This window comes from Heloderma suspectum, chromosome 3 (assembly GCF_057233095.1).
Source record: "Heloderma suspectum isolate Gila_16-S chromosome 3, 16-S_ref, whole genome shotgun sequence".
Classification (NCBI taxonomy): domain Eukaryota; kingdom Metazoa; phylum Chordata; class Lepidosauria; order Squamata; family Helodermatidae; genus Heloderma; species Heloderma suspectum.
The window spans coordinates 214,932,634-214,955,620 of NC_139460.1; positions in this window are offsets into that span (position 1 = coordinate 214,932,634).

Consider the following 22,987-nt stretch of genomic DNA (forward strand, 5'->3'; position numbering starts at 1 on the left):
TTCTTTTAGCTCCCAACCATGTATTGCAACTGAAACTCTCCCCACGACCTGAGTTCGATCCCAGCAGAAGCTGGGTCCCAGGTAGCCGGCTCAGGTCGACTCAGCCCTCCATCCTTCCGAGGTCGGTAAAATGAGTACCCAGCTTGCTGGGGGAAAGGTAGTCACGACTGGGGAAGGCGATGGCAAACCACCCCGCTACAGTCTGCCATGAAAACACCAGTGAAAGCCATGTCCCTCTAGTAGTCAGCAATGACTCGGTGCTTGCACAGGAGGAACCTGTCCTTTCCATACAACATTCTAGGCTGTGGTAGGAAGACAATCAAGAGAGATGAATGTTGTGTGACAGATCCATTGTTACTCATGAAATGCCTCCATGGTTTCCACATTTCTGAAAGTTCGGGCACGCTCCTCCCACCCTGCCACACTGAAATTGGAGGAGACACTTCACTTTAACATCTGTGCAGACCACCCCAAGAAATGGAACAACAAATGGTCTCTGCCCCACTTGTTGTTCCACCTCTTGGTCTGGCCCACATATCCAGGATGAAGCAAGGCTACATCTTGTAGCAAGGATGTCTTCAAGGCTGACCAAGTTATTTCGGCACCTGAGGCAGAAAATCCCACAAGTGCCTCTCCCTGGGAGTAAAGATACAACAGCAACAACAACTTGCTGCCTTTTCATGAGTCCCAAATTCAGTTGCCTGAGCTGACTGCCTCACTCTAACAGTAGGGCTAATCCTATTTAAAAAAAAAATTACAGCTGATTCAAAATACCCCCTCACAATTGATGAAATAAATCTGTCATGGGTCTCCCACTCTCCCTCCACTCCATCTTTTAACCTGGTGTGGGGCAGTGGCGGTGGTTTCTCCTCCTGCTTACCTGGCCCACCCAGCGCCACAGCACTCAGACAGCCAAAACTGCAGGCCCCGTGTGCATATTGAAAAGAAAAGACAAAACTTACATTGTGAGTAGCACTGCCCTGAACCAATCAGATACTGCCTTCAAGGGGGACAGCTTTGGTCGGTGTTAGGAGGCTTTGGGCAGATGGGTAGTTTTGGCAACAAAGCACTTCTGCAGGCAGGTGTGTGGGTGGGGAGTTTCTGCAGCTGGGCGGGGTGCTTGGGCAGGCGAGCGGGTGGGTAGGGGGCTGCAGCGGTGGCAGGAGCCTATCAGCAATGCTATGCCAAGAGCCCACTGGAGTCTGGTGCCAGCTTTGCAGTGAGGTTACAATATAACCAAGTAGCCTGGCTCAGCTACTTTCTGTTGGGCATAAGACAGTTGCATCTGCCTTAGTAATAGTTGCTAAGGGGGGAAGGCTTCAAGCTGACAGTGCGTAAATGACTCGTATAGCGGAGAAAGCTCCCTTTGTTTATATACGGACCAGGTGGATAGTAGAATGCAATTTGAGTTGGTCAAGGGATCAACAAATTTGATTGGTGGTTAGGAGGTTGGGGGGGGGGATCTAGTCTAATACCTCACCGGTCTCTTGGACTCATGGAACTTGTTGCACAGTTCTTTGGATCCACAGTGAATTTTGGATCAGCCCACAGAGTTGAAAGTGACCGTCAACGTCCCCTACACACATCTGCCAATAATATCAGAGGAGAAAAATAATCCTTCACTTCTACAGATGCATGGACCCACCCCCATCCAGGTTCTCTGAGCACCCACCCACCCAGCCCTTGCCCCCCGCTCGCCAGTACCCAGACCCTGCTCGAGCCACTTCCATGCTCAGCAAGCAGCCCGCACTCACCCCAGCAGCTTCATCAAGCTCCATAGTCACCGTGTTTTGAAAATTAAAATGGCAATCTCAAAGATGCGCATATTTGCATATGCACAAGATTCACATTTTTGCAAATGTGCACGTTTGTCTATGTGTAAAAATGGATATTTTGTGAAAATGCTTGTTTTTGCGCATGCACGAATATATGCATATGCATATGCAAATGTGCACATCTTTGCAATTGCCATTTTATTTTTCAAAATATGGTGATCATGGAGCTTGACGAGGCTGCTGGGTTGAGTGCAGACCACTTGCCAAGCATGGCCAGGGGGCGAGCAGGGGCTCAGGGAGCGGGGCTCAGGGATGTGGGCAGGGGGGTTCTGCCAGATTCCTGGATGGAATCGGGCACCCACACCATCCCTATTCACTTCTACCTATTTCCATCTCCTAACGTTGTTTTCTATTTCCAGATCTGAGTGGCACTGGCCTGCTGGAGTGTAGGATAGCCTTCAGCACCTGAACTTCACCAGCCATCTGAGGCATAAAATATCACCTTCTCACCCCTGAGTACACTGATCTTTGTGCTGTATTGACTGAATAAATCTTATGTTTGAGTTTATTATCATCTAATGTGGGTGCTTTACTACCCTTTCATCATAAAGACTAACGACGATTTTTTTTTTTACAAAAATATATTTACGTTCATATAATGATTTTCACTTTTCAGACTCAAGATACCGTGGCATCGGAATTGCTTCATTTAGGAATGTGCTATTGTAGCAAATTCTGACAGCTGATGCATGCTGATCAGTAAATAAATAAATAAAATGGAGCTCTTCCCTTTATTCTGTCGCACACAGAGTAGCATAGCCTGATGAGATCGTTTGAACTTGGCCCAAAATGGCTCCCTCTCAGTCCTTCACCCTCCCTGTTCAACACTACATTTTTGTTGAACTGGTCTGGCTAATCTTGATGTAATTTTACCAACTTATAAGGTGGGGAGGAAACAATAAGACTAGATAGAACAGGACAGCTCTCTCCAGATGACTGCTCCATCCCTGTATAAAAACAGGAGAGGGTGGGCATACTGCAGGGGTGTGGAACCTTTGTCAGGCAGAGGGCTGAATTCCATTTCAGAGACTCTCTCAAAGGCCACATTCCAGTGGGTGGGCAGGGATGAAGGCAAGAGGCAGGGGGCCAATTGCAAAAAGGTAGGGACAAAATATTTAAAATGCGAATGCAGCAAAAATGCACTGGTACATTTTTCTTTAAGAATTCTGAGTTGGAATATTCTTGCACATGCTCAGTAAAATAATGAGTTAGGGAGCAACCACCATTTTAGGCAGTTACCAAAATGCAGTGTGGAAGAAGCTTGCTTTCTCCTCTCTGTAAGACCCTGAACTCTTGAGACAGGGCTGTTTACATTGCTCCTGTGTTGCTGGATCCTGATCCATTTTTGAGAAGATCGCTGCAGAGCTGGAGTGAACGGAGTGGAGACTGTTTTCCTTCTCCGGCCAGCAGAAAAATCAAGCCACAGAGAGAAGTTTTATTTATTTTTTGTTGTTGTGGACTCAAGCTAAAAGGCAGAACATTGGGAGGGCTATGCTGTTTTATTGTTTTGATGATAAATGAATGGTCATGCATGTAAAATTATTACTTGTGTGTTATTTTTTAAAGAAATTAAAATTATATATGTTAACTGTCCCTGTACAAAGCCTTTGCTGTGCGTCCCTTCAAAGATAAGTGTTACACAAACACAGTTTAGCCCAAAACTAAGCCTTAGGAGAGGCATTAGAATGGGGGGAAATGGCAGAAAAGCTAGCAAACCACCAAATGATAGTTGGTTGGGAGAAAGGGGATGGAGCCAAAGGAAGGAGGCATGGCCTTTGGGGGCACCTCAGAGGGGTAGATTGGGACCCCAGGTGGGCTGGATTTGGCCCCTGAGACTGAGGTTCTACACTCCAGTCTACTGTTTACATGAAAAGAAGGGGGGCAGTGGACAAACTCACCTTTTTACTCCACCATACCCCATTGCACTTGTCTGCCTTAGGCCATTTTCTTCCAGCCCTGCTTTATACATGAACAGGGCAGACACATGAACAAAACTCACATGGTTTCCCTATCACTTAGAGTTTGGCCCTGATGGACCCTAAACCAGTGATTTCCAGAATGTAGTAGCAGCATTCTGGGGTGCTTGAAGACTGAGTGGGATGTATTTGAGGGGGGAAAACACCCTGTAGTAGCAGTTCCTCACCTGCCACATGTTGCATTATTCCAATATATGTGACAGGCAGCGTTTCTACATGAGGCTGTTAATTGCTGTATCTACTTTCGGTTTCGTCACAGAATTGAGATCCAAGCTCCACGCAAATGGTTTTCTTTTCCCGCTTTTCTGCTACATAACCTGTAGGTGGAGGTGTGCTATAGCTCAGATACACTAGGAGAAACAGTATCATTTTCCCCATCCTAATTTAACACCCCATTTTCCCTGTTCAAATTTAAAAAATGGAAAAGTGCTCTGAAAAACAGAAGTGAAATTGGGGGATCACAACATCATCTAAGAAGTCCACAAACAACCATGAGTAAGGCATCATGAGCATACAATAAATGCCTCGTGCAGAAAAGCTCATGGTCCATTCCTCACTGGGCAGACAGCACCATACCCAGCTATTACCAATAAAAGGACTTCTTTCCATGCCTGATACAAGGGGATCCAATGGCATGTTCCTCCCCAGGCCCCTAATTGTAGCCATAGCCTGTGCACCGGGGGCCTGGAGATGAGTGGCTGTTGGATATCTGCATGAGAGGAATCTGAAGGGAGATTCTAAGTGCATTCAGCTGAATGTGCTTAGAAGCCACTATGTGATCAAGGAAACTGATAACACAGGATAATTGGTCAGAAGGCAGTTTCTACACATGTTCATCTGAAGGTATTTAGAATCTCCCTTCAGATCTTTGAACTAAATAGGAAGGTCTCCTGTGAACAGCTTTTTGTCTTCATGTGTTTGACTGAATGCCTGAATAAGAACTTCACTCTTCATATTCTTAGGTGTGCACCTAAGCTGTACAAATGTGTGGAGTAGCCCCTCAGTGAGTGGTGTTTATTAACAGCCCAACAAAACACAGAAGGGAAGCACCAAAACCGAACAAAATGCAAACAGAGAATATATTCTCAAAGGTGCCTGTGAACCAAGAGCTCCTTCATCAGGTGCAATCTTACAAAACCCAAATTCTGTACACAGCATTGAAAAGATGGTTATCTTTCTTACACTATCAGGGCTTTGCCTGTTTCCAGAATCTGGGTTTTGGAAGATTGCCTCTGATCAAAGAGCTCTTAGTACAGAAACCCATTGGGTCCAATAAAAGAGTTTTTTTATTGGCACATTTGAGAATATATTCCTTCTTTGCATTTTGTTTATTAACAGCCCTCTGCTATCTCATGGATTTACCCCATTCCCAATGCACCACATTCCCATAATCATAGAACAGTAGGGTTGGAAGGGGCCTATAAGACCATTGACTCTAACCCCCTGCTCAATGGCAATGCAGGAGCCCAAGTTGAAGCATCCCTGACTGATGGCTGTCCAGCTTCATCTTGAAGAAGCCACAGTATTCCTTGTGGATGCAGCGGTTTGCTTCTGATGTCAATTTTTGTGTCTCTTAAGGAGACATGTTGTCAGAGGTTGTCCTTGAAAATGGGTTATGTTAGGTTTCACATAATAAATGGTTAAATGGCCTGTTTTTCCTCCTTTTTCTTATATTTATACACACATCAGGATATCTCATTAGCAGCTCCTAATATTTTTCACGGCACCTTCCCCCCTTCTCATGCATACCCATGCACTTCATTAGAGCCATTTCCTTCCAGTCAGCTCAAGACTCGATGGTGCTAGCTTCTTGACTTCTACGGGATGATTCAAATGGTGAACATGCTGCAGAGCTACAATGACAGCTGAGGCATCTGATTGCCCTATTGCTGGTTTTGTACACCATAAAACTGGCCCACAGATGAAAACAGGTCCAGTCATATGTACTTGTAATGTTTCCATCCTCACACCAAGGACTATGACCCAAACACTTAGTGTTCATGTGCACTAGAAATAACCCCTCCGCACATGTGCATGCATGCACATGCACAAGGAGATTTAGGGCACAATCCTATTGGGATAGGCAGCCATCTCTGAACACAGAGGTGACCACCTATCCAATGCAGGGCAGGAGAAGTGCGGAGGGGATCACCTCCTCTGTGCTTCAGCCACCCGGCATTTATAGCTAGACAGCCATAAGACCTCGGAACGCAGGGAGTGGCAGCCGGACAACACATAGGATGTGTCGTACCAGCATTTCTGACTTCCCCGCCCTGACGCACCCCCAGGAATGCCCCATTTTTGCCCCTCTGCTCTCCCCTTCCTCGTAGGTAGTGCAAGAGGGGGTGGAGGTCAGTTCCCAGGAGCTGACCCATCCTATGGCCATCTAGCTGCTGACTAGCAGCCATGGGTTTCTGCCCTCAACCTCTGGAGACTCAGGCTGATGATGCCTACAACTCACAGTAACAATTAAAAAAAAAAATCTTCAGAATCTCTCCAAGAGGCGAAAAGGGACAAAGCTAAATCAGAGGCAGGTACCAGAAAATAGGGGCTGTGCCTGGTAAATAGGGAATAACTGGAACATACGCCTCAGTTGTGCTTTTCTTCTCCCCTTCGTGCACCACTCTTTTTGCAAAGACTTCAGAGGAGATGTTGTCCTAGCCCAATTTTACATTGGCCCATGGACACTTTACATACCCTTGTTTTTGAATGGGAGGAAAGGACCATCTGTGGACTGACATTGTTATAATATGTGGCATAGGATATATGATCATGTTCACAGACTCCGGTGGTTTTTGCAGAATGTGCCCAAGGCCTTCCCCACTTTGGGAATATCTGGGGTGATTGACTTGTCAGACTCATTTTGCAATCAGTTGTGGTTTGAGAAATGCAATCAGCTGACTTTATATTATCTTTTAAAAGTAGGCCTATGTGTGTGGGTGCTGGCCCCCAAGCCAAATGCAACCTACTTCCTGTTGTTTCTGCCTGGGAGTCAAGACTGCAAAGCCAAGAGGGTTGTCAAATAGCTGATGAGCCATGATAAATAATTGGTGGGTTGCATTTGGCTTGGTAAGTCAAATCATGCAGGCTTGTTTTAAATGTTTGTTTGCATTACAAATCTGTTTGTTAATTAGTGTCCTGATTCCACCACCAACCCTCTCCACCCACCCCGCCCCGCCCCAGGTTACTATTTCATCATGTATCAGGCACATTATGATCATAATAATGCCTTCACAACTTGTGAACTACCAAGCCAAACAAAGCCCACACTGACCATCTAGGACAGCCCATCTGGGGTTCAGTGAGCCTTTTGTTCTAGCTGCCTGCCTCAGACTGCAAAAATAAGGTTTTAAGGTCAAGCATTTGCTAGTCCAAAAGATCTGGCTGGTAGCCTGTCTTTGGCTTGGAAAGTCACAAAGCGTAAAGGCCTTGTCTTGAGAAAAGATAAATTCCCATTGATGGCTCCTCTTGGTGTAATGGTAGAGAACCATTGGGTGGGTGGGCTTCAACCTTTTTGGCCCCATGGGCACATTTGGGAATTTGAGAAACTTTCCTAGGCACCACCACAAAATGGCTGCCATGGGAGGCTAGTAGCCAGCCCAAAAAGACTGAGTAAAAGACAGAGGTGAGGTGTGAGCTCCAATACACTAATCCATAGTTTTCTGTGCCAACAGCAACCTATTTCACAAAAAGCAAACTCTCTCTCTTTCTCTCTCTCTCTCCCCCCTCCCCCCGCCAGCCAACTCATTCTTCTCTCCATCGCTTTTTCTCTCATGTGTGTATGGGTGGTGATACCCCAGATCCACCCATACACACATGAACACACACTCTCACATACACTCACTCATACACAAAAGCGACCCCTCCCCATGTACCCATTACACACATACACACATGTCCACAAATGTCCTTCTCTTCTCCTCCTCACTGCGAGCACACAAAAATCACTCTCACTGTCTTTCAGGATCCCTCCAAAATCTCCCCTCACTTCTCCTTGAAGTGATCCCAGCTGCCAGTAAGAAAATTTGTTAAGTTACCAATTAAAAAAAAAAAAAACGGGAAGAGCAGAGCGCCTCAGAGAGCACCAAAGAAGGTGTCTGGGGTTTATTGGTGCCTCAGGCACCACATTGTCTTAGCCCCAGGTTATACTGTACCGATTAGATCCAGACAAAAATATGGGAATATACAATCAATATTTTTCTTTTCCATCACCCATCATTTGTCTGACCCACACCCTAATAATCCACAATAGTAAAGAGAGAAAAATACATTTTAATTGTCTCCCTTTTTCTGCTAAAATGCATCTCTCTCCCCCTTCCCCCACCCATTTAAGCTTTCTTCAACTCACTGAACAAAAGTAATAATTTGTCACCCCATTTGGCCAGTGGCAGCTGAAATTACAGCTCAAATTGCAATTCACACTTGAATCATAAGAAGAACAAAATTTGAAAACTATATTTTCCGGTAATGAATACATCCAATGCAATCATGATGTGTTTGCAGCTATAAGGAGAAAAGAAAGACAAAGCCACTGCATAAGTTATTCACTGTGAAATATTTGCCTGGTTCTGATAATGGCATTATATGAGTGTCAATGGATTTATTTTCACTATCACGGATTCAGTGGGTTGTTTCCCCAAAGGTTATCTGAGGCTGGGATACCATTTCAGGTTTCAGTAAGAGGGGGATCAGTAAAGATATCCTCACCAGCCCAGTTAGCCAGCATGAATTTAAAGTGTGTGTGTGTGTTAGACCTAGCAAGGTCCATCGGCCTGCTCTTACCTACATTTTAAAAAGGCAGTGTATTTTATAAAAGCATAAACAAATTAATCCACAATCTCACACCAGACTCCACAACAAGGCACAAGCTCTACTACTCTAATAAAGTGTTTATGTATGATATGTGTATCTCATTCCTACATGGAAGGCCCAGAGTTCCCAGTGGTCTCAGGTTCACAGCTGAATAACAATGCTGTAGCCTCAGGTGCTCCTACCCGAGGGGAAGCAACTGATGGCTTGCAAGCAGGATGCAGCCTGTGGAAGGCTGCCATTTGGACTTAAGGGTGATTTGGGGGGCAGAAGAGTAGGATATAACGCACCTTTCCCCCCTACTGCCACTCTAAATCATGACGGTAAGCAGCAGTTTCCATTTCCACCCATGTGGTTAGCTCAAAGAGTGATAAAGCTAGAAAAAGAGGTGAGGGGAACACTGGAGGCATCTGTTGCTGGGCAGCTATATCAGTATCCTCTCTTGCTTCTGGATTAACGAAACACATTTTAAAAAAGGCTTGTCTGGGTATCAAGTAACCACACACATGGCTGTCCCTATGTCCACTTCCCCTCCATTTTGTTTGCTTTGTGTTTGTTGAATCCTCATTAGTCCCATCGGCTAGCCAGCCTGAGCTTGGTTACCTCAACTCTGCCTTCATTTAAAATGGCGGAAACAGGAGCGTTATTTCCCACCTCTTCCATCTGGTGAATTCAGCCTCAGCGGTAATGGTGATTTTCATCAGCACTGAGGGAGGAAATGACAGTGAGGAACTGAGTGCCGTTCTGCAATTCAGTGTGTGGCACTGAACTGGCTGTTGGCTGTTAAGTTGCTGACTGCTTTTGGTTTTGTTGAAATTTTATAACAGACACATAAATTACAAAAAAAGTTGCTGACCACTGCCCTAGAACATTCACTAGGGCTACTGTGCACTATTGTATTACAATACAGAACAGCTTTTTTCTTTTTTGGGTAAGCAAAATGATTTGTGCCTTTGGCTTGCAAATCTGACACACAGCCCCAGTTAGCTGCTTGTGATGCCGGCTGCTCACTGTGACCACCTATGTTCTATGTGTATGTATTTCCAGAAATCCTGTCTGTTTTATATGTTGCTCCCTAATGCTGTGCTTCATGCCTTTGTTTAAAACAGCCTTCTTCATCCCGGTTCCATCCAGATGGGTTGGAAAGCAACTCCCAGCATGCCCAGCCAGCATGGCCAATGGCCATGCTTACTGTATATGTTGGGAGTTGTGTTCCAATCCATCTGGAGAGCGTAAAGTTGGGGAAGGCTCATTTCACATGCCAGCAAGGTTATGCTCAAAATCCTACAAGCTAGGCTTCAGCAGTATGTGAACCGAGAACTACTGGAAGTACAAGCTGGGTTTCGAAGAGGCAGAGGAACTAGAGATCAAACGCAGACGATACCACCCTAATGGCAGAAAGATACCACTATGCAGATGATACCACCCTAATGGCAGAAAGCGAAGAGGATCTCAAGAGCCTCTTGTTGAGGGTGAAAGTGGAGAGTGCAAAAGCTGGTTTGAAACTCAACATTCAAAAACTAAGATCATGGCATCTGGCCCCATCACTTCCTGGCATATAGAAGGGGAAGAAATGGAAGCAGTGACAGACTTTATTTTCTTGGGCTCCAAGATCACCGCAGACGGTGACTGTAGCCATGAAATTAAAAGACGCTTGCTCCTTGGGAGGAAAACTATGGCAAACCTAGACAGCATAGTAAGAAGCAGAGACATCACCTTGCCAACAAAGGTCCATCTAATCAAAGCTATGGTTTTCCCAGTAGTAATGTATGTCTGTAAGAGCTGGACTATAAGGAAGGCTGAGCACTGAAGAACTGATGCATTCAAACTGTGGTGCTGGAGAACACTCTTATGGGTCCCCTGGACTGCAAGGAGGTCAGATCAGTCAATCCTAAAGGAAATCAGCCCTGAGTACTCATTGTAAGGACAGATACTGAAGCTGAAGCTCAAATATTTTGGCCACCTAATGCAAAGAGAAAAGTCACTGGAAAAGACCCTGATGCTGGGAAAGATTGAAGGCAAAAGGAGAAGGGGATGGCAGAGGATGAGATGGCTAGATAGCATCACCAATGCAATGAATATGAACTTGAGCACACTCCGGGAGAGAGCGGAGGACAGGAAGGCCTGGCGTGCTATGGTCCATGGGGTCACGAAGAGTCGGACACAACTTAACGACTGAACAAGCCTATATGTTATCTGTACGCTTCTATGTGATGTCTTCGACCAACTGGAACTGGGCTGGATTGGAAGGTGTTTATAATTTCAAAGATGAGAAGGAAAGTGGAAAGGAGACTGAAGACATCTCTGCTGCTTCTGCACTAGCCTGGTGGTTTTCTTACCTCTTTGTGGATCTGTGCCCCTTTGTTTGTGTTTCTTCTTACATATGTATCTGAGGGCCAATCAAAGACTGGGAAAATTAAGGCACTGAGTTGATTCACATTTGCCAAACTGGTTTTCCTGTGACAGAACCAGGGAGCTGGGCTAGAGATATAGATGGTCCTGTCCTGAAGAATAATCACATCACATGTCATCTGGAACACAGAGGGACAGGATGGGACTCCCCCCTCCCTTCTTCCTAATCTCAGCCGTCCCAAACACAGTATTGTCATGGAGAGTTGAGCACAATCCCTGTTTACATGGACAACAAATTCCCCTGGGGTTCCAACTAGATGCTTGCTAACAGTCATGCAGTGCAATCCTATGTATGTTTACATGGAAATAAGTCCCACAGCGTTTGATGAGACTTACTCCCAGGTAAGGGTGCAGCCTTTAAAAAGGGCCATATTGGCAGAGCAGGCACAAGATCCCAGGTTCAACCCCTGGCATTTCCGCCTAAAACGATCTCAGGTAGCAGAACTGGGAAAGATTCCTCTGCTTTGCAGAGCTGCTCTCAGAATAGCAGGGCCAGCCCCAGGCATTTTGCTGCCTGAGGCGAAGAAAAAGATGGTACCCCCTCCCATCCCATGTACAAAAGCAGGCTGGAATGGCAGATGAATCTGTTTTCAGCACTGATGATGGGGCAGTGTCCTCTGTTGCACTTGAAGGCAGCAGGCTAACTTATGGGGTGCAAAGTAAGCCACATGGCACAGACCTCCCTCCTACAATATATCCCAGCTGCCACATCCAAGCACCTACCACCTGAGGTGACTGCCTCACCTGCCTTCATGGTAGGGCTTGCCCTGCAGGATAGACAACCCTGCTGTGTTCCTTTTCATTTTTTAAAATATTTAATTAATTAATGTCCTTTCTGTCAGAAATGGCACTCAAGGTGGCTAACAATAATAAAATACAGGTCAAAAACAAAATATTAATTAAAACAGAACATAAAAACACAATTACAAACACCATAATATGTTTGTAATTAATAATAAATAATATTATTATTATTTATTAATAATAAATAATAATGTTCATAATAAATAATGTTCATAATAAAAACACCATAATAAAAGAAATAGACAGCACCCAACCAATTAAAATACAATCCCTTATCCCAGCATGAGAGATGAGAGTTGAGAGAGAGCTGATTTTGCAAGGATTTGGAGGGTTTTTGTTTGCAGTGTTTTCGTTTTGTTCTTTAAAAAAAAAAAAAAAACTTATTCCAGACTCTGATTCATCCCTTCAACATGTAATATATCAGAAGCTGATGTGAGTTCAGGGTTTGCTATCCTAGGGGAACTGCACATGTAAACAAATGTACATTGTGTGATTTGCTCAATAGAAAGATTTTTTTTAATGGCCATGCTTTAGTTATTATCCATCAAAATTCAGTGTCCTGATGACTTAAAGCATGATTTATACATTGCACTTGGAGACCTCTGGAATGGAAGAGCAGAATAATCTACTGAGATTTTTAAAACTTTCATTAACTCCACAATGGCTGGTTTTTCACAGAACTTGGGAGGGAGCAATCCTATGGCCCCTAGACAGAGACTGGGGGCCATAGGATACTTAGGAGTCCTGGATCCGAGGTGGGAGACAACACTCTGACCTCAGACCCGGGAGTCTGAGCTCCCTGACTCCTCCACCTTGCAGCTGGCATGGAGAGAATTGTGCTGGCCTCCTCTCCGAGGTTGCAACGGTGACCTCGGACAAGAGGAAAAGGGGCCATGCTGGTGGGCAGGGAGGAGACTGGGAAAGCCATCTTATGCTGCCTCCCTAGGCCTCCCTGGCCTCCTTCTCTTCCACTCTGCAGACCCCCAGCTAGACAGGCGAAAAAGCCCATCTAGCCGACACGCAGAGCAGGTGGAGCACAGAGGCAAAGATCGCCTCTGCCATTCCTCCTGCTCTGCACTGGAAGGCCACCGGACTCCGAGTTCGGAAGCTTATGGCCATCCCAATAGGACTGCGCCCAACTGAAGACAGACAGACATAGGATTTCAAGAGTATTAAAGGCATGTTCTTCGTCCACAGCATGAGCCTGGCTTTGCAATATGCATTGCAGAAATACATACCGGCAAGGTGAACACCGGATCAGCCCTCATTCTCACTCTTCCTCTTACAAATCAGGCATGTGCTCTGCCTCAGTTATTTTGTAAAGTGGCATGTATCTGTCTATTTGAATATCTGTTTCAAATAGATAGACCTGGCCTGGTAAGCATAGTGGTAAGCATAGTGGAAGTGGTAAGCATAGCCAGGCATCTGCCAGGGCCCACACTCTGCCAGGGGCCTCATTGCCTAGTGGAGCTCCTGAAATGGATGCTTGGCCTATTGGACTTTGGTAAGGAGCAGCTGCGACAGCCTAACAGATTCCCATCATGGGGACTGAACCAGAAGATGGGGGTGTTCTTGCAGCTCCTGTGGCCTGCTCACCCACTGCTACACCTCCTGCACAACTAGGCTGGCAGATCTGGGGCTTGCTGTGTTCCTCCCCAGCAGTGACGTAGTGGTAAATTTCGAAGTGCAGGCACTCCTCATGACAGTCCCCAGGGCCACGCCTTCAAGGAGAGTCCAACAACGCAGGCAGCTGTGTTGATCCATAGCGACAAACCGGTTCTAGCAGCTTGCATCTCCACCAGGAACACATATTTTGTAAAGCTAATAGGTCTTAACTGCCCATTCGAGACTAAGCCCACCCCCCGCCCAATACTTTGCACAACAACAGGGATAGCTCACAACAATATCTTTCTGCGGGAAAAATCCGTTTCTCTCTCAGCTACTGTGCGGTTTGCAGCTCAGCTCAGAGGGAACAGGGAACCCTGATGAGGGTGGCGGATGACATCATCACCCCTGCCGATCAAAAGGGGTGCCCACCAATTAGTATTGGTGGGCACAGAGGGCAGACTCCAACAGGGCACTTGCACCCCCGCTGATTCTCTTACACCCCACCAATTCTGTTGTACTGCTGGCCCTCAACGCTAGGCCATTTAGCACTTCTGGGTCAACCCCAAAGGAGCGGAAACACCCATTTCTGGAAGGAAGCAGGTCGGCAGAGCTTGCGAAAAGAAGCTCCATTGACCTGCCTCCTTCCAGAAATGAGCATTTCCAATAGTTTCAGGGCTTCCTTTCAGAAGTGTTTATCTCCCTTGTGTAAGTGGTGGGCCCCACTTTTACAACACAGTTGGCAGGGTGTAAAGGAATCAGTGGGGGCTTAGGCACCCCTTTGGATTCTGCCCAGAGGAATGAATAAGAGCCCTCTGAATCTTGTTTTAAAAGAGTTTAGGCACAGGGAAACTGCCCATAGCCTTAGCTTGTGTTTCAAGACCTTGTTGACCCATGTTCTCCTCCTTTCAAACCAACATTGATTACAGCTGGTAATTGTCTTCTAATTGGCCTGCAGCTGCTTATCTACCTTAGATAATTAAACCTAAGAAGAAAAAGGAAGAAGAAATAAGCAAAGAAAAAGGAACTTTTATTCTTAAGCTCACTGAGTATTCTGATCAATAGGAAGGAGGTCACTTTGGGCAGCTGAGCAATAGAGGGCTGTCCTTGATTGAAATGCTGGTGTGACTGCAGGACAGATATCCCCCCCGCAAAAAAAAAAACCCACAAAAAACTTTTAATGTGGATTAGTTACGTTACACCTCTGTACCGATAGGGCATCCTGTCACACATCCCAACAAGGATATTAAAGAGTGGTTAAAAGTGTCAGGACCAGCTCCTATCAAGCTGTGGACAGGGTGAGCACATCTGTAATTGCCTAGCTGCTCACTCAGACCATTGAGCAAGCTTGACCTGGTAGACTTTATAGTGGTCAGGGTCAGGGAATGACACCTGATCTGCTCTGGTTTATTGGTGTAATAATGAGGCTTCCTTGACTGGTATGGCTGCTGATCTCCCTGCATTTCCTTCATTGGACTAGAGCTGGGTTCTTACACAGGCTGAATCTTGCTTGAAATCCCTCGGCTTCTTAACTCAGGACTCACTATAGACTTCAGTCCTGAGCTGGAGATATATATTCCCTTCAATATATGTTTGTAGGCAAAGTGGGTTTTTTTAATTAGTAATGGGTATCAAATATGAATATAGAATCTCAATGGAGTTCAAAGCTGTAACCTTCTGTATGTGGCATCAAGTGTGGATAGAGCACAAAGAAGCCCAACACAGTCTCACTTCCTTCCTATGGCACTTCCTGTTCAGCTTGAGAAGGAGAGATCAGCGGTCTCACTTCCTGTGGCACTTCCTGTTCAGCTTGAGAAGATCACCTCAAGGATAGCCTCCGTTAGAGGCCATGGGTCAGCCAAGCATACACCAAATGCACCCCCACTTACATCAGCCCACATAGCTGGTATTAGCACCCTGTTCTCTGGTCTGTCTGAAACATACACAGACTCCTCTTGCATATTTCTGTATGAGGTTGTAGCCTATGGACCTACAGAATCTCCCAGATCAATGTATGGATTGGAACACAATAATCATTTGGATTTCACACTTCTACGAATTTTGCAATGCAGTTTTGGCTCAAAACATTTACTATAATGAGCATAGACATGTGTATTTTAAGATAAAACACATTTAGAAATGCATATTTTGAGAGACAGCACATTGGGAAATGGGTATTTTCTGAGAAAATACATTAAAATACATATTTCTATATATAAATATGGAAGTTGGTACAGATATTCAAAAATCACAGATTAATGCAGAAACAGGAAGGAACAGACTTATGAATGCACACATGTGAAATTGACACAGTTAGCAGATAGGCAAGCTGCTCTGAGCATGGTTGTCCTGAGCCATCCAACTAGGCACCAGGAAATTGGCCGGTACATCATTTAATTACCCTGCCCTTGAGCGCTGGCAAATAAATAAATAAATCTGAATATGGTAGATTCGAAATTTGTTTCAAGCACTTATTTTGGCTCTGTCTCTAGTTATAGAACTTTTGCCCTGCCAAAGCACTGCCAGATGTTCTGCTTGTGACTTTATCTTGGTGCAGCTCAGAGAAAGGGTGTAAAATGAGCCAATTTCCTTCTCTCCACCTCCTCCTTTCTTCTGCTGAAAGTGGATCTTTCAGGATGAAAGGCAAAGAACCTCCAGGCTTCATGCATTATGCTGGGATATTGAAATGGCTCTGTTAGGAGTGGATAAGTCACTATGCACTCAGAAGCTGTACTGCAGCCATACGTTCTTTTGCCATCTTTTCAGGGATTGAGTCAATTCTTCCTTTCTTTGGTTCCATTCTTTTCTTTCTCCCTCCTCTGATCCAGTAATGGAATCCCCCTATTTAAGTTAGAGGAGGGCTCAGGTCTCCAGCTCACTTGAACCATGGAGATAATAGTCCTTTCCTGAGTCGATGCATTCCGGTAGCTCTACATGCAGAGACAATGCATCAGGCTGTCATCTTCTGCTGTGCTGTGTGACCTCCTTGCATGCCTGGATTCCCCAGTAAAATAAACTCCACCTGGCTGACAGGGAAATTTCCATCTATCTCTTTGTTTAGGTGGCCATTAATTTTGGACTCTTTAGTGTCTTAGACACAAACAAATAAGCCGCACAAGAGAACTCCCATGTTTCTCCAACCTTGAAAGTCAAGCATAAACAGGGCACAGGGAACTTTTCAAAGGAAAGGCTACACGTTCTGGTTGATGCAGTGATGGGCTGACAGCAGGGGCTGACAAGGTCTGAAGCGAGCAAGTCATATCTGTGTCATTACGGATGAAGATCATGAAGATCCATTCTCTACGGTTTCCTTTCCAGCCATCCAGGATGATGCACCAAAAGCCTGCAGTCAGGAGACTCTATTGCACACACATGTACACTGAGTTGAAAAGAAGGTAACAAGAATGTTTGGGAAAGAGAAGGCGAGAGCTGGATCCAAAATACATTTGCCCCAATTGAGTAGGCATACAAAGCTTTAACCTCTCTCGTGACTTCATCTGCCGAGTCTTGGTGATTGTGTGTTGTCACCAGCATTTTTGAACAGAAAGCAGCAGAGATCGCAGTCTAAGCTTGCTATTCAGCACCACCATACTGAAGATTCGCTGAGATTTCATGAATTAATGACTCCAGAGTAAAAGACAATGAAACCTTCTAAAGGTTCCCTTATGCCTGATCGCCATGGACTCCAATGAGGCTGGATCCTTTAGAATCTGGCCCCCCGGAGTCCGTGGCAGAACAGGAGATGTACCCCGCCTCCGCATGGAATCCTCTTCAGCCGGATCCTCTGGCTCGGATTGCCAGAGATACGGCCGCCATGCCGTATCGCTGGCTGAAGGGGACATACTGTGGCTGCAAATCATCCCGGCCTTTACATGATAGGCTACGCAAATATTTGCATAGCCTAACGCGTTAATTAAAAGCACGGACGCAAATGGCATCCAATTACGACTGCATTTACCTTAAATGAAGGCCTTTACAGCCACAAATGGCGTCCCGGACACCATTTGCGGCCACAGTACGTCACGTCCCCTTCAGCCAGTGATACGGCATGGCGGCCATATTGCTGGCACTTCGGAGCTGGCTGGCAGCTCCACGGAATTGCCGCAGAGCCGGCTGACGAGGATTCTGGGAGGGAGGAACGGATCGCTTTCCCCCCCCCGGCGGACCCCCAGCGGAAGGCAAGGTAAGCGTCCCACCCATCCTTACTTAGGAGTCATCAGCGTTATCAAGTGCTGGTTTGTGCTTTTGCAACTCTGGAGGCATGCACATGAACTGCACTTGGCAAACAAGGAAGAACTGTGAAACAAGACCCCAAAGTGGGTCCACCGTTTTTCATATGGCTTCCATTGTTACAGAGCTGTGTTTTCAACCACATGGTCCCTAATGAACAGAAGTAACACACTGTATGATAATAGTCAGTTAGGGACCAATCCTATCGAGATAGTCAGCAGCCTCCAAACTTGGAGGCTACCAACTATCCCATGCAGGGTGGATGGAGCACTAGGGATGGGGGAGAATTTCTCCCCGAAACTTTGGGGGGCCGAGTGCCAATGCATTCGGTCCTCCGAAGGTTGTTCGGGGAGAAATTCTCTGCCCCCCCGCCCCCCCCCTGGGATGGGACTTACCTTTCACGAATGTCCCTCCTGGCGGCGGGTCCCGGCAGCGGTTCTGCAGGTCTTCATCAGGGGCGGGGGCGGCAGCCGGTCTTTTGAGCCGGTCTTTAGCGTTGCCCTTATTTTCGCCGTAGTCTACGTAATCTTTACGTAGACTACAGCGACCAAATAAGGAACGCGAATGGCAGCTCCCTATCAGGGCCGCCATTAGCCGTACGCGCTTTTTTTTTTTTAAGTCACCCATGATAGGCTACATGACTATTTACGTAGCCTATCACGGCTGACTTTGCAAATCTAGCCATGATAGGCTACGTTAATCGTCACGTAGCCTATCACAGGGGCGTGTTTTGTTTTTTTTTACTTTTCTTGGAATGGCAGCGGCGGCAGCCAGTCAAAAGACCGGCTGCCGCCCCCGCCCCTGTCTAAGCCCTGCCGAACTGCCGCTGCGACCCGCCACCGGGAGCGACATTCGTGAAAGGTAAGTCCCATCCCGGGGGGGGCGGGGGGGCGGAGAATTTCTCCCCAAAACTACTTCGGGGGGCCGAATACATTGGCACTCGGCCCCCCGAAGTTTCGGCGAGAAATTCTCTGACACCCCTACAAATTTCATACAGTATGGTCCAATGGTTTTTGTGCTAGTCATGCATAAAAAGTCATTTTCTCAGAAACTAAAACAAAAGGTAAAAAAACAGCAGTCACACAGGGGATTAGAGATCCCAATCAGAAGGTATTTAAGGTGACAATTAGGAGGTCATTATCCCTAATCTCTGGTGTTGTTTTTTGTTTTTGTTTTTTAAGTGGAAAAGTACTTTCTTTTTGTCTGTCCTGAATCTGCTACTGACCTGAGGCTCTCATTAAGGGAAGAAAGAAAAGTTAAACATCTCTTTGGCTGCAAATCGCAATGCACATTACCTGGAAAAGTCACACTGACTGAACACAGTGGGACTTGTTTATTAATTGCACTGCTGCACTTTCTCTACTCCATATAGTTTTATAAACCTCCCCCTTATTTGCCTTTTTTCTAAATTAAATTGCCCAAACCTTTAAGCCTTTAATATGTTCCAGCCCCCTGATAATTTTGGTAGCCCTTTTCTCCAGGAAGGGTAAGATGAAGTAAACATTAAAAAATGCATATAGCCTAGCCTGATCATATTCTTCTTATGGTCATTTGATGTACAGAAGGGAAAACAAGCAACAGGCAGAGTGCCTTGGAAAATCAGCACAAGGGATGATGCTTCATATGATCTGTATTGAGTAGTGCTTTGCCCCACAGTATATATTGGACTGTCTATTAGTGTACTGCTTTGGCCACACACTGTTTGCTTGTGCACAGTAATGTTTATAGTGCACTCACACAGCACACACACACACACACATACACATACACAAGACCAAAAGAAAAGCAGATACAGAAAGAAAAAACTACCTATAAGCTAAGGGGTAAGGGGAAGGGAAATAACACAAAAGCCTAACAGAAGAGAAAAGGGGTTGTTGTTTTTTGTCAATACTTTGTGGGGCGGTTATCAGTATATAGACAGCTGAAAAATGGGAAGGGAAGAAATAGTAACTGAGAAGGATGATGAGTCAAAGAACAAACAGTACAAAGCAAGGAAACAAACTGCTGAGTTAAAAGTTCAGCCCTATTAGCACCTAGAGATGTCACTTTCCCAGGCTCAGTTCCCCCCTCCTGACTCCTCCTCTCCCCCTCCTTTCTCTAGCAAGTTGTTACATTTGCTCAGACAGGCTGTCTGGGCTTCAGAATTGTCCAAAGCAATCCGAAGCGCTTCGGATCTCTCTGACCCACTTTGGACTGCTATGGACCCGCTTTGGATTCAGACGGAAGCAGTATGAATCACCCCGATTCACTTCAAAATTCGGGATTCGGACTGAAGCAGTGCACAGCTCTAGTTTTCATGTGTCTAGCCGCAGGTTTGGGTAGGGGGAGGGAAGGGGCCCGGAGACATGATAGGAAGCTGCATAAAGTAGCTTCCATGGTCTCCTCCCCTCCCTGCCCCTGGGACTGCCCCCTTTTCACCCTCTTCATGCTCCCGTTATGAGCATGGAGATTATGACAGCACAGAAAGAACCACACCAGCTATGAGGGGGAGTGGGAGTGGGAGGGGACCGTGGTTTCTGCCAACCGAGGTCAGCCAACCTCGGTTTCCAGAAACTGAAAAGTCCTATGGCCATCTAGATAGTGTCTAGTGGCCATAGGATTGCTCTCACGAAGCTTTGCTCCCAAATGCCCTTTCAGATTAGATACCAACCTGGTGTGGGGGTGGGGGAACAAGAGACAATGAAACTGAAGTGGCTGTGGAGTGCAAAGTAGTGGTTAGCCATATCAGAGGGCACATTTTTGTCACTGCTAAACATATCCCTCCCACAACGGTGTGAAATGAAATCATTCACATGGTGACAGAAGAAAGAGGGAACACATGTCAGATTGTCAGTTGCCAAGGCAATTGGACTGATGCTCCGTCATCCCAATCCAGTCATGTTCAGCTGACTACTTAGGAGCACAGGCAGCAGCCTTATACCAGGTCAGATGATTTGTCCTTCTATCCCAATAGTATCTACTCTCACTGGCATCAACTCTTGAAGATCTTTGGCAGAGAATCTTTCACATTACCCTCTACTTGGTCTTTTTTTTGAGATGCCAAGGTTTGATCTTGGGTCCTTCTGTGTACAAAGCACATCCTCTATGTGAGCTCCCTCCCTCATCATGGCAGAATGCAGATGGGGACGTGCATTTGGATGCACATCCAGATGTGTATACTATTGAAAGTAATGCATTGTGGAAGGATATCCACATTGGGATGGGCATCCAATTGCACAACCCTACCCATATGCATCCTGTCCTGGTTATTCCTCTGTAACTACACACCTGCAGAGCTGGGTTGGGTGGAAAGGCACTAGAAGGCAATGAAACTACCGAACAAGTGTGACAAGACTGGGAACATGAGCTTGGTTGTCTGAGCATCGCAAGGGAGATACGTTCACAAGCAACAGCAGACTGAATGAACAATGGCTGAAAACAGACACCAAAAATACGCAAAACATGTTACACAAAAAGAACATACGATTTTGCCATGTACTGTTTTTGCACTCACAAAAGCAGCAACTTCTGCATTAAAAATCAAACCTGGTAAAAATCAGGGACAATGCTAGTGTAAAGTAGAGCTGTGCACCGCTTCAGCCCAAGGCCCAAAGCCTGAGTCGAAGAGAGCCACTTCAGGCCTCTTCCAAGGCAAAGCAGAGGAGGCATGAAGCGAGCTGAAGCGGGTTGGGGGCTCTCTGAAGTGCTTTGGTGCAGTTCAGAGATTCGGCAGGCCGGCCCTGCCATGCCAGGGCCTCCAGGTCCTTACCGCAACCGTCCATCCCCATTGTCATTGCTGCCACTGTTGCCACTATCTCTGCCACCTCTACCACTGCCGCCGCGGCCTCTATTGCTGCTCTGTCACCGCTGTCGTTGTCACCGCTACCTCCGCCTCCACCGCTGATGCTGCCACCGTCATCACCACCGCTGCCTCCATCACCGCCATCTCCATCACCACTGCCTCCGTCGCTGCCTCCCTCATGCCACCTCCACCGCTGCCATTGCCACAATCACCACCGCCATCGGCGCTGTCGCCACCGCCGTCCTCACCACCACCACCGCCAGCTCCTGAGCCCTGGATGCACGCCGGCTCTTGTTGCAGGAAGATGCCATTTTAAAAATGGCAGCTGCCATTTTAAAAATGGCAGCTGCCTGCAACAAGAGCCGGCGCGTGTCCAGTGCTCAGGAGCTGGCAGTGGCGATAGCAGTGATAGCGGCAGTGATGGCGGCAGCAGTGGAGGCAGCGGAGGAGGAAGAGGAGGAAGCAGAGCCGGCAGCCCAGGTAAGGAGCTGGGGTTTGCGCGGGGGCATCAGGGGGGCAGGATGGCTGAATCCTGCTTCAGGTTCAGGGCGAAATCAGATTGGGGGGTCCCCCAAATCAGCCCGAGCTGAAGCAGGCCTTCCTTGGGAGCCATGAAGCGGCTTCTGACTCAGATTGGGAGGTCCCGGCACAGACCTAGTGAAAGGTTTCTTTTGTCCTGTAGATCTACAGCATGATCTGAAAGCTCACTACCTGTGTCTGTATTTTGGATTGCCTGTGTTTTCTCGTTCTGCAGAGCTGGGAAAAGTAACTTGGATGCAACCACAGGTGTGACTTCCTACTATTCCTATGAGGCCACAGATTTTTTGCACAGTAATTCACTGAGACACTTCGAACGCGCTACATGCTTAAAGGGTGCTAAAAATATAGGGCATCCCAGTAAAGCACTCTTGTGTTGTCTAAACACTCTTGAATTTCTCTCTCTCACTCTTGTTAAAGAGCTAAGATATTCAACCCCTTTTTCTTCTCCATTACAACACCATCTGCAAACGAGCCGAAACAAACATCATGTGTATTAGACTTACTAGTACATGCTAATTTAATTTAATGATGGCTTTATTTCATTGGCTGAATTGCAAATGCTGGAACGATGGACAGTATTTGAATCTGCAGACTTGGACAAATGGATGCAAATGGATGCAAAATGAAGTGTGGGGCCTTGGTGTTCTGGCCCTTCTCAGATCTTGTCTCTTTGTCCCAGAAGAATGCTGCATACAGAGATAACCCCTTTCTCTATTTGTACAGTTTATTAGATAATCTGTTTCTAATCGAGAACTAATTAAAGGAAGTGAATGCTTGGTTGGAAATGGGGATTAAACATGGATAATTATTATAAATGCTACATTTCTTGTTCTACTTGGACTTCTTCATGCCCCCGTGCCTTTCCCTTACCTCGTACAGACTGTTCCTGATAACGTACACAGAGTCTCTCATGAGGGGCTTGTTTCTAAAAGCTGCAATTCTTCATTTTGTTTTGTTGGCTAATGTGCCATTTGTCCAAGAACATTAGCGAGAAC